We start from the raw sequence: 12,297 nt of genomic DNA, 5'->3' as shown, positions 1-12,297 counted from the left end.
ATTTATTTCGGACGATACAATCCATATTTTGTTAGATACAAATATACTTAAATTACTATGTTAGTACCTAAACTAAGAAAAAAAAATGTGTCATTATCATAAATGAGTTTTGTTTTTGACAAAAAGTTCAAATTTTGTTAATAGAAATTTTGTGGGTTGGATCCTTTATTCTAAATTACGACCAATTTGTCTAGACTCTAAGCTAGAGCATGAATAGTATGAATACGGGAATTCTGGAATCCCGAAATACCGGAATATCGGACCGATTTTTAATATATTTCAAATCCGAAACTATTGATATATTGGAATTGAAATATCGGAATTTTGATATTGTATTTTTGTAGTTTCATTTTATTAAAATCCAACTTGATAAAACGTAACAAGAAAACACACGAAAAACACCCCATCCAATAATTTTCTTCTAACCTTAAGGGTGCAAAAACCCAAGAGTACAAATACAGATGTTATTTTATAAACAAGATATCAATGGAAAATGTATTATAATAAATAAACGTAAGATTTAAAAATAAAATCGAAAGATCTTATTAACTAACGTCATTTGTTAAAGTATGTAAAACAAAATACCTACATATTTATTAAATTTCAAATGAAATACTTACATTTACATATTTTGTATTTGCTATACCTACCTGTTATTGTGTAGTTAAAAAATGTTACTTATTGAATGAGACATGAGACATTCTAAAAATTGCACTATCATGTACCATTTTGGCTTCTGGTCTAATCCTATAATAAGTATTACCACAGAATAACTAATAGTACTACCGTACAGAAAATTCACTCCTTCACAAAAGTCAGATTTAGGTATAATAATTATACCTATACTCGCCGCCTGCAAGCAAAATTTAAACTTATAACCGCGCACGAACCGTGAATCTTCTTTGCGCGTCGCAGTATTACAGCAAAATCATATCAATGCGATCACTGCAAAAAATACTTATATTATTAATTCACATTTTTCATGATATCTCTGAACTATAATGACATCTTGTACTCCGGGGTGCCCTGCATTTAGGTTGCTCCCCGTCTGGGTTTGGTCTAACCCGCTAGTCTAGCTGTCTCAGGCACTAATCTATCGCAATCCCGGTTCCCGGGAATCCCTGAATCCCGGTTTTCACATCCTTATCGAAATAAATTAAACCGAAATCGGATTTTTTTGCCTTTTTTTATGAAAAAAAAAACTGTCACTAAATCAAGGAGGAAAAATCTGTCCGTGGACAGATCTCCGTAAGTACATTGATTAAATTAAATAGTGCATTTATATACATACATTTGCTAGTTGCGCTCAGTGCCAAATGTATGAACTGGCAATAAACACTTCAATGTGTAAACAGAGGGCCTAATAACCAAGATACCAGCCGTTTGCGCCGTAGCGAACGAAACGGTAATGTCTCTCTATCCCCATAAGTGCGACAGAGAGACATTAGCGTTTCGTTCGCTACGGCGCTAACGATTGCCATTTTGGCTAAGCCCCCTGGCCCTGTAAGACCAGTCACACTTATCCCACAGCCACACAGGCGACACATCCAATCCGACTTACAATATCCTTAGAAAAACAGTTCTATAGGTATAATAAAAAAGCCGATCAGTTTATAAAAAAAAAAAAAAAAAAACAGCTATCCATTTTTTATCCCAATAAAAGTTAACATTAAATAATTGTACGGTTTAGACTCACTTGTTTTAGTCACTCGCGCGACATGTTTACACAGTCCAAGACAGACAAGTTAGTCTAAACCGTAAAATTATTTAATGTTAATAGTATGTCTCACAACATTTAAATTCAAATAAAAATGTTGTTTTCCCAGAATCCTAAGAATATTTAAAACAAAATCCCGTCTTATCCCTGTCCCGTAGTATTCCCGGGAACAAAGCTAGGCAACTGATGCTTTCTGTGTATTAAAGCTAAGCTAGGTTACTAATAAATGTAAAGGTAAGTTTGTAGATATTGTTTTCAGGGATTGTTTATTGGTGTTTTTTCACAGGTGCACACACGATTGTAAAGTCCTTTAAAGTTCATTACTAATGCCCGTTGAATCCAGAAAATTCCAGATTATTTGGGCCGTAGTGTTCTGTACCTCATAAATTATATCTAACTACCAAACCTGCTTACAAAATTTCACGAGAATCGGTCAAGTAATGCCATCTGCAGAGGACATAAGCACAGAATAAGTAATAGTATTATCATACAGAACGGCCACGCACCGCCCCGCCCCGACTCGAATTACCTCAGCCCGCGACAGAAATCTGGCGGACTTCTGGCGTACTCTCAGTACTATCAATGAGGATATAATAAGATAGAGCGGTACTGTCATAGTAAATTTTATAACCACTGTAAATTCACTGCCATCTATCGACATACTTTAAAACTAAAAATGAAGATTTATAAAAATACGTTAAAATGTATTTAAATATGGATAAATGATTTTTTTATTTGCATTAATTATTTTTATATGATTTTGACCCATGTTCTTTCACTGGTATGCGTTAAAATTATAAATAACAAACGAAACAGTCAACGCCCTCTATACGAGAGTAGGCCAAAACTAATGGTGCCATCTGATCGAGAATCAAATTTTCGTGATTTTCGAGGCACGTTTTTTCCTTAGACTGTATCCATCTATTACGGAGTTATATCTATCTTTGGTACTACTTTTAAGCAACTTACACTATGACGCATGACGCGTGTACGGACGTGCCGTTCACACATAGAAACGCGAGTGATTTTTGATGTACATAGCGTGTCCGCCCTGTGACATAAGTACAAAAGCATTTTTGCCCAAGCTTTCGCTAACACTTGATCAATAAATTTACGGTAATGATTTTCGGTATAAATGTGGTATTTTCTATAAAAAGGGACCTTATTGTCGATGGCGCTTACGCCATTATTAACTATGCTCCGATATAAATACAATGCCGCGCGACGCTGTGCGGCGTAAGCGCCATCGACAATAAGGTCCCTTTTCATGGAAAATGCCCCAAATAAACAACTGCTGCTCCTTTTCTTTAAACATCGAGAGCCGGAAACGACAATAAGAAGTGAGTTTACGTGCGCATACTCATAGGGATGGGATTAGTGCATACGACAAGGTTACGCTACTACAGCAGCGATGATGGCCAAGGGCTGTCTGTACTTGTCTAATCACTTTTGGTAGAACAATACCGTATAATAATATTGAAAAATACTACTTAGACCAAGATTAACGCAGCACGATGCACACAGCGTACAGCTAATTACTAAAAACTAATTTTTCGTGTTTAAGTAATTTTTTTGTTAGTTTAATTTAGTACATAAGTTTTGTTCTGATTGCAATGTACCTGTTTATAAAATTGTGTGTTTTGCAGCATCCAAATAAACGTTTTATCTATCATTAAGATAGAAGTATTATATTTTGACTTTAAGTGCATCTTAAAGTCAAAATGACACATGAAAGTCTCATATTTAAATTGTAATTGGTTCCCCGCGATACAGGCAGTGCCTAGTGCGGAGACCCCTGGAATGTCTGTAACCTTTAGCTGAAAATAAATGATCTTTATTCTTATTCTATTCTTATTCTTATCTTATAACTTACTAGCGACCCGCCCCGGCTTTGCACGGGCGCCATGCCGATGTATTATACATATAAACCTTCCTCTTGAATAACTCTATCTACTAAAAACCGCAACAAAATCCGTTGCGTAGTTTTAAAGATCTAAACATACATAGTTACAGACAGACAGCAGGAAGCGACTTTGTTTTATACTAGACCTATGTAGTGATATTAATTTACCGATCACCTCTAAGAGATGATACCGTCTTTTTCTAATCATGTTAACAAAAGAGGGTCGGGTAGCCTATCTCGCCACGAGATACTGTCGCGCCAATCATATGCTAGTCCAGCTGATGTTGTAAATTGACTTCATCAAAATAAGATCGCTATTCATTCGAGAAGACTATGCAAGTACATAGTTACAATCACGGCCCCGAAACGAATGTGTAAACAAAACGGATAGACGCAATCTCGATCTGAGAAGGCACTCAGCTAGCCTTTCCTCTTAAGGCCGTTCCATCGGTTTGCCGCTGTCACTGTCACATTTCGCAAGAAAGAACGAGAAAGATAATGCACGTCAAATGTCATTTTTGATCGAATTTTATCGGTTTTTATTTATTTTAAAAACGTTACCTTACAATATCGAAATTCGAAAGCTATGAAATTACTCTTTAAGTTAAGATTGTTTTTTCTTCTTTTTTGTTTAAAGTATCACATAATAAATAACCGAGTAAAGTTGAATTAAAAGTCCGAGTTAGAGGTTACTTTGGGAATTAATTGTATCCAAAACTATTCTAAGCATCGATAGTCTATTTCCCATCTCTACGGCCCTTGGCCGAATCTTCGACCTAGTGACAGTTTGATGCATTGATATATGCCCATGTGAACACGCGCAGGATATGTCAAATGATCTATGAAATGATCTATAATGGGCTGGTCGAATGTAACCTCATTTTCGGTCGGAAGGTTAGGTAATGAAATAAAAGAATAAGTAGAATTTACTTAAATTGTGTTGCACAAAATACAAAAATAATGTACAAATGGCGGACTTAATGCCTAATCCCAGTCAACCATCGGGCCAAACAGAGGTATGTATGTAACAATGGTACAATCAGAACTATCGCAAACAACTTAAATATAAAACACTGATTTAAACTTTCACGATTTTTACTCATTATTATTCACAACGACGGGACTTAATCGCGTAAAATAAGTTTTAAATTTACCTCCGACGTTTCGAGGAAGGCGTTGTCCCCGTGGTCTCGGAGAAGACAAACTTAAATATAATAAATATTTGGTTATTTAAGATTTATTACATAAAACAAGAAAATACAAGTGGCGAATAATTTAAAGCACAGCAAAGCAGCGTGTTCTTTCTTCTTTCTTCACAATCTTTGGGTCAAAAGTCAAAAGAGACTTACAATTTTATTAAAAAAAATAGACTGCAATAAAGCACATTATATTGTTTAAAGTCAATTGACTTGACCGAATTCATTCCAATATTTTTTGTGCCACCAAAGATAGATATAACTCCGTAATAGATGTATACAGTCTAAGGAAAAAACGTGCCTCGAAAATCAAGAAAATTTGATTCTCGTTCAGAGGGCGCTGCTAGCTTTGACTTACTGTCGTATAGATGGAGTTGACGGTTTCGTTTGTTATTTAACAATTTTAACGCATATCAGTGAAAGAACATGGGTCAAAATCATAAAAATAATTAATGCAAATAAAAAAAATCATTTATCCATATTTAAATACATTTTATCGTATTTTTATAAATATTTATTTTTAGTTTTAAAATGTGTCGACAGATGGCAGTAAATTTACTGGGGTTACAAAATTTACTATGACAGTACCGCTCTAGTATAAGTTACTCTATGGTGCCACAAAAAACTTGGACTACCTTCACATTAATGTTTTTACAGGTTGATTCACGAGATGTGAGCAGTTAATGTTAATGGAATTAATTAAATTAATGGAATCGTATTTAAGTAAAACAATCACAACTTCTTCCTGTTTTTATCTTTTTGTTAAGAACATAATATTTCAATATAAAAAAAAACTAGTGCCTACGCCAATTCTTGGGATTAGTTGCCAAGCGGACCCCAGGCTCCCATGGAGCTGTGGCAAAATGTCGGGACAACGCGAGGAAGATGATGATAATATTTCATTATTACGTGAATAGTTAGGATATTGCAAGGGCCTGACACTTTTTGATAGAGAAAGGTAGTCTTATTGCGATTCCTATAAGAGGGAAAAGATAAAAGTGCCATGCTTTGTCCTTATCGCCGACCGGGTGGCATCATAGGTAGGAGGCGATGGCGACATACCGAAATTTATAAGAGTGAAAGAGAAAAACTCCTATGCTGTCCAAATTTTATATGAATATTCTTTCTCTTGCCCCCGGTCGCTCGGTGGCGCGTCTATACTACTTGTATATACCATGTCTATGGGATATTGCGATATTCTTTGACATGGCCGCTTCCTTCTCAAGATGGCGGCTTCCGTCTTACGTGCGGCGCGTGCGACTGCATTAATGCGTTGCTTAGTGAACGAGGTTTTCTTTAAAAATGTAAAATATTTACCTACTAGTTTCGGTGAAAGCTCTATGTCGGCTCTTCTATACGGACATTTTAGGGTTCCGTACCCAAAGGGTAAAAACGGGACCCTATTACTATAAGACTCCGCTGACTGTCTGTCCGTCTGTCTCCAGGCTGTATCTCATGAACCGTGATAGCTAGACAGTTGAAATTTTCACAGATGATGTATTTCTGTAAATACTTAAAAGTACGGAAACCTCGGTGCGACCTCGACTCGCACTTGGCCGGTTTTTTTTATATTCAAATAAAACACATCCCATTCATTTAAGTGCACAAAATCAGATAATACAATTCGCTATAAAATAGACTTAAAATCTACTTACCAACTTTTCTTACCCAATAAAATATAAAATTTCCTCGCCTAATTTTCACTTCAGCATAATTAGATTTCTGCAAATGCACCAACGTGGAGGCATTCGTACAAATTCCAAATTGTCTCATACAAATGCAAATTTGCTATCGGCCCCGTCCCTATCTCTTTCTGACAGCCCTGGGGACCGCGCATACTGTAGTAGGGGATAGGGTTGTCGCTTCTGTTTTATGCTTTTTCGTTTTATTTTATCGTTTATGAAATCACTGACCTTTTTTTTCTAGTGCTTTGAAAGTAATTAAAAAAAATGCTTTTATTCGAAACACACATATACAACAACATTAAAATAGGCTTAAATATAGGTAAATTAGAAGTTTCAGTAATGCGAGTGGTTCCAGAAAAGGATAACACTCAACATGTATGTAGTGTCGACTGTCGATGTATGTGTGACGCTGATTTGCAGTGTACCCATTGCAACGTAAAAATTAAAACAAACAAAACAACACAGAACATAAAAACAAAACCGAAGCAAAATATAACAGAATGTGCATTTGACATTATAATTCATTTATAAGAAAACTGTGATGTTTATTAACTATATTCCTTTGCGTTGCTGTGTTGGGTAATATATTGATTTAAACTTTCACGATTTTTACTCATTCGGAGGTGAATTTAAAACTTATTTTACGCGATTAAGTCCCGTCGTTGTGAATAATAATGGGTAATATATTGTTATATAAAACAATAGACAACACATCAATACGTACAGACATCATATTAAAAAGTAATCAAAACGAGATGTAAAGCCGATACGCTCTATCAGCATTTTTTTGTCTTTTGGTAACCCTACATGCCTTCACCAATATGTCCTGAATTATATAAGAAGGCTCCCGTCCCCGGCGTTACTGGCACTTCGTATTTGTTACTGACTTGAAACGAACGTCGGGAACACATTACCAACCATACTTACCACCTGTTCTAATCTCAAATGGAGAGCGGCATGTCTTATGACTATTTGTACACGTAACGTACAAATAGCCATGTCAGATAAACGTCAGTCCATACAAAAGTATGCACATTTGTGCAAGGTTATTAAATATAATCCATACTAATCCATACTAATATTATAAATGCGAAAGTCTGTCTGTCTGTCTTTCTGTCTGTGTGTTCCCTCTTCACGCTTAAACCGCTGAACCGATTTAAATGAAATTTGGCATAGAGATAGGATGAGTCCCTGGGAAGGACATAGGATAGTTTTTATCCCGAAAATCATCCCTTAAGAAAGTAAAAAGCGGGGTAGAATTGAGATAATTAACGAAGTGCCGGCTAATTTGTGTGCATAATATGCTCAAACTTAGATTGCTATGAGAATTTTTCCAGGCGCTATTCTTACTCTAGCTGCGATTACCAAGTCCACGCAGACGAAGTCGCGGGCAAAAGCTAGAAATATAATAAACGTCTAGCGGTGGCAGCATGGTTCCATTTTTATCGCCTATCACTATGCCTGTCACTTTCGCACTTACATACTTGTTAGAACGTGACAGGCATGGTGACAGGTGATAAAAATGCGACCGTGCTCCGACTCTAGGTCACGTTACACTGGACTGCGCGATAGCCTAGTCCGCCTGCGCTCGTGCGATGCCAATTTCACTGTACTGTACTAGCTTGCCAGTTGCCAATTCACACAGTACAATGTACATATTACTCACTTTTTTCTTGTAAAAATAAATAAGTTACTTTGTTCCGTTTTAGAATATATTTTATGCTATTCGTGCACTCTGTAATGTATATAATGTTTGTTTATATTTCTCTATGTAAGTGAATTGTATCATTCTTTTAGAGAAATAAACCTAAATGCTTAAGTGACAACCCTCGGTACGTCGGTACTAAATTATATAATAAGGCTCCCGTCCCCTGCGTTACCGGTACTTCCTATTCGTTACCGACTTGGGAATGTGAGGTTCATTGTTCGGTCACGTCTTGAGACCCGGGAACATACGCTATGAGGGCAACGAATACATTTATATAGTGGTTGTAAAGAAAAGTTCCTTTAGTTTTTAGGTTCCGTACCCAAAGGGTAAAAACGGGACCCTATTACTAAGACTCCTCTGTCCGTCTATCCGTCTGTGCGTCTATCCGCCTGTCCGTCTGTCTGTCACCAGGCTGTATCCCATCAACCATGATAGCTAGACAGTTAAAATTTTCACAGATGTATTTCTGTTGCCGCTATAACAACAAATACTAAAAAGTATGGAACCCTCGGTAGGCGAATTTTTAAGGTTCTGTAGACAAAATGGTAAAAACGGAACCCCTATAGTCTCGTCATGTCCGTCTGTCTGTCCGTATGCCATACCCATTTATGTCAAAGACTATAAGGTATATTCGAATTAAATTTGGAACATAGGTGAATTTTGTGATATATCTGAGATATAAAAGACAACTTAGAATAGTTTAATGTTTGAATTATAAATTCCAACATGGATATGTGAAACATTAACATGAGATCTCGACATTATAATATAGTGGGGCGATGTTAAATGTACTTATATAGGTACAAGTTTATAAGCGCGTCGTAAAGTTTACTAAAGTTCTGTTCACGGCACACTTTAGCAGGCCGTGTTGTTAATGCAACACAACACTAGTGAGTCGATTTCTCAAAAAGACCAGAGGGCCTAGCCAAGATGTCAATTCTTTGCGCCGTAGCGAACAGAACGATAATTTCTCTTCATCACTCTTCCATATTAGGGTTCCATTAATTACGTCACACGAATTTCGAGGTTTTTTTACCCCTCCCCCCCTCCTTGTCACTCTTGGTCACATTTGGCAAACCCCTCCACCCCTGGTGTGACGTCCCATTTTTTCAATGAAATCGGCAAATCGAATTAATATTTTATGAAAATATTTTTGACAAAAGAAATATTAGTAATTTTATAACCCAAAACTGATTACGAAAGAAAATTAAACGATTAAAAATGATTATCGTTCTAAAAACTTGTTATTTAAATAAGTTAGGTAAAGTGACGTCACAAAGTTTGTTACTCCCCCCTCCCCCTTGTCACAACATGTCACATTTTCTTGACCCCCTGAACGAGTGATGTAATTAATGGATGAACCCTTCGTACGACAGAGAGCTTATTCAAGCTTGCTAAAATTAAGTATTCTTGCAAATTAATGATATTGATTGATTGCTTTTGGTAGCTCTGGTTACCAGCAGTAACCATAACGCGGATTTTATACCCCGCACGTCAGTCCGGTGTGCGAGCGCGAGCGGGATAGAATAAGCCCGCTCCAGACTACGCGACGCGAAGCCGCGAGCGCGAGTGTGGAGTCGATTTCGCTGATTAGCGAACTAGACTCCACACTCGCATTCGAGGCTTCGCGCCGCGATTCGCGCACGAGTGTGGAAGGCCCTTTAGGTGCATAGCGAAGTCTTACTTACACACCGCATAACGCACCAGTAAAACGTGACTCATTGGCGTTATTCAAGCGTATTTTAAGTCAATCAAACCCTTGATAATCGTTTGTAGCTCTAGTTCCCAGCATTAAAGCCCACTTGCACCATCCCACTAACCCGGAGTTAAGCGGTTAAACAATTAACCCAGTGTCAAATTGTACTGGCGGCCTAGCCAATATGACGATCGCTTGCGCTTCGCCACAGAATAAGTAATAGTGGGTTCGCTATCGAATCGCTTTGTGTCTCTCTATCACTCTTCCATATGTGAAAATTCTGCTTCTATGGGTTACTCTTCTTATTACTTATACAACAATGGAGGTACTTGCAGGTACTCTGACCGGACTGATCCTTCACGATGTGTCCTCTTTGACTGCCTCGATCTAAGTGAACGAGTCTCACGAGCCAGTCCAACTGGCTTTCGTGCCCCACTACCTGGCTACCTACCGTGTTGCCAGGTATTTTACCAACTACCCCGTACTAATCGGGGTAACGCAATGATGTTGCCACATTATAATTATTATTCAACTGCTATCTGTCATGTAAACATAAATAAATCATGACACATATTAGTGTGACAGTGACAGTGACAGTTCGCTACATAGCGTTAGCGATTGGCATGTTGTCTACGGAGCCTGGTAACCACACAGGGCGGCCACGCGCTATACATCAAAAATCACTTGCGTTCCTATGTGCGAATGGCACGTCTGTACACGCGTCATGCGTCATAGTGTGAGTAAGTCAACTTAGTACTGAGCGACCGGCAAACGGCCGTCAACCTGCTGTCGCGGGGCGAGGTCATTCGAGTCGGGGCGGGGCGGTGCGTGGCCGTTCTGTATGATAATACTATTACTTATTCTCTGACCATGGTAACTCCAGGTTTAACCGGATAACCCGGGTTAGTGAAATGGTGCAAGTGGGCCTAAGTGGCTAAAGATTTAAGATTTAAGTTTAGTAAGCATTAGGAATAGCACCGTAGTAAAAGCCTTCAAGGAGGCAAAGGCTAGGCTTTTCATGCAAGTCTTATAGAGTATAGCACTGAGGACACATTGAGGGATAAACTGGCATTAAAAATGAATGCAGGTGGCCACTATAGATACAGAAATATACGTAAGCAACCACGCCACAACATGTTTCGCTACTTTTGATCTTGTAAAAGTGGATTCTTGAGCGTTGCGAGGGTTTCAAGCAGGGCTCGGAACCGGTATTTTTTAAAAACCCCGAAATAGCCCAATATATTTAATTTTTTTATGCTCATTACGTGGGACTGAATCATGTATTTAGGAAACAATTTTGCATTATTAAAACGTCCCATTAAAAATGAAATTATAAACAAAAGAACGAAAAAGAACGTAATAATACCGGTATTTTTGTATGGAGCAAATACCGGTTTCCGACCCCTGGTTTCAAGGCACGATAAACAAACTTTTCTACCAGTGGAACACAAAATTTTTAAACCACACCGGCGCGAGAAAAATACTAATGAATTGAGTTTTTCGGAACTTATGTACGAAATATCATTTTTTATTTACCAGTCGCTTTTCGGTGAAGGAAAACGTGAGGAAACCGGAGTAATCCCAATAAGGCCTAGTTTACCCTCTGGGTTGGAAGGTCAGATGGCAGTCGCTTTAGTAAAAACTAGTGCCTACGCCTATTTTATTTATATATTATATATATATATATATATATATATATATATATATATATATTAAATATTATTGTACGTTCTGTAAGTTTGTCTATCTATCTAATTCGAATTTTCCACTCATTTACTCTAAGGTTAGCTGGAAGAAATCCCTTATAGGGATAAGCTCGCCTTTGTACCTAAATTTATATGAATTTCATGTTAACAATTTTTGTTTTGTACAATAAAGTGATTTACTACTACTACTATTCCTGGAATTAGTTGCCAAGCGGACCCCGGGCTCTCATGAGCCGTGGCAAAAATGCAGGGACAACGCGAGGGAGATGATGAAGGAGTTTTCTGAGCTGGTGTGGTGTAAAAATCTTATTATCGTAACGTTTTTTGCACTCCAGTGCACTCTATACATATTTCATCCTCACACCGTCAAGGCGTCTCTTATTCGCAGTTCTGTTTCCAATTTATTTTTATCGCTATTGGCGCAGCTTCAGCGCTTTCAGCAGTCAAATAAATTGCGATTTAAGTTTGATGCGCCGAGAATGTTCAGTGTTCCGAAAGTTGAAGTTGAAAGCCGAAACGATGGATCTCTATTTTATAAGATGTGTATGAAATTTTTTATTTTATTTTATTTTGATAGGTACAATAACATAATGCAGGCAAACAACATTGTAAAATATTTCTTACATAAGCAACTTACACATTACTTACATTACGATTACAATTGTACACATTATCGTGGAATAATT

General features: G+C 37.4%; 1 protein-coding gene across 2 annotated transcripts in view; it reads left to right on the top strand.

The window, feature by feature from the left end:
• Positions 1 to 12,297, top strand: part of LOC134752113 (protein slit) — a 197,640-nt gene that overhangs the window by 135,970 nt on the left and 49,373 nt on the right. The window lies entirely within an intron of this gene.

This window comes from Cydia strobilella, chromosome 24 (genome assembly GCF_947568885.1).
Source record: "Cydia strobilella chromosome 24, ilCydStro3.1, whole genome shotgun sequence".
NCBI lineage: Eukaryota > Metazoa > Arthropoda > Insecta > Lepidoptera > Tortricidae > Cydia > Cydia strobilella.
Note: the sequence above shows the minus strand (reverse complement) of the source record. Positions and strands in the feature narration are given on the sequence as shown.